Here is a 1,146-nt window from a genome sequence, read left to right on the forward strand (position 1 = left end):
GCACCCCAGCATCAAGTCCGTCAGCACCCAAATGTTGAGTCCATTAGTACCCCAAGGTCAAGTCCTTCAGCACCATGACCTCAAGTCCATCAGCAGCATGACCTCAAGTCCATCATAAAGGCCTTGAATCAGCATTCCCAATGTCAAGTCCTTCAGCACCCCATCATCAAGTCTGTCAGCACCCTAGCGTCGAGTGCGTCAGCACCCCAGCATCAAGCCTGTCAGCACCCAAACGTTGAGTTCGTCAGTACCTCAAGGTCAAGTCCTTCAGCACCATTACCTCAAGTCCATCAGCACCCCAACGTCAAGTCCGTCAGCATCCCAGTGTCAAGTCCGTCAGCACCCCAATGTCAAGTTTGTCAGCACTCCAACGCTGAGTCCTTCCACATCCCAAGGTAAAGTCTGTCAGCACCCAAGCATCAAGTCCATCAGCACCCCAACGTCAAGTCCGTCAGCATCCCAGTGTCAAGTCCGTCAGCACCCCAATGTCAAGTTTGTCAGCACCCCAACACTGAGTCCTTCCACATCCCAACGTAAAGTCTGTCAGCATCCCAGCGTCAAGTCCGTCAGCACCCCGATGTCAAGTTTGTCAGCACCCCAACGCTGAGTCCTTCCACAACCCAAAGTCAAGTCGGTCAGCACCCCAATGTCAAGTCGGTCAGCACCCCAACGTGAAGTCTGTCAGCATCCCAGCGTCAAGTCCATCAGCACCCCAACATCAACTCTGTCAGCATTCCCGCGTCAAGTCCGTCAGCACCCCAAAGTCAGGTTTGTCAGCACCCCAACCTCAAGTCTGTTAGCACCCCAACATTTTGTCCTTCCACATCCCACAGCCAAGTCGGTCAGCACCCCAACGTTGAGTCCTTCCACATCCCAGAGTCAAGTGACTCAGCACCCCAGCGTTCAGTCTCTCAGCACCCCAATGTCAAGTCCATCAGCACCCAGATGTCAAGTCAGTCAGCACCCCGATGTTAAGTCCGTCAGCACCGTAACATAAAGATCTTTAGCACCACAACGTGAAGTTCGTCAGCATCACGACGTCAAGTCCGTCAGTACCCCAATGTTGAGTCCTTCCACACCCCAAAGTCAAGTCCGTCAGCACCGCAACATCAAGCCTATCAGCACCTCGACATCAAGTCCATCATC

The sequence above is a fragment of the Stegastes partitus genome, unplaced genomic scaffold (genome assembly GCF_000690725.1).
Source record: "Stegastes partitus isolate 25-593 unplaced genomic scaffold, Stegastes_partitus-1.0.2 Scaffold969, whole genome shotgun sequence".
Lineage (NCBI taxonomy): Eukaryota > Metazoa > Chordata > Actinopteri > Pomacentridae > Stegastes > Stegastes partitus.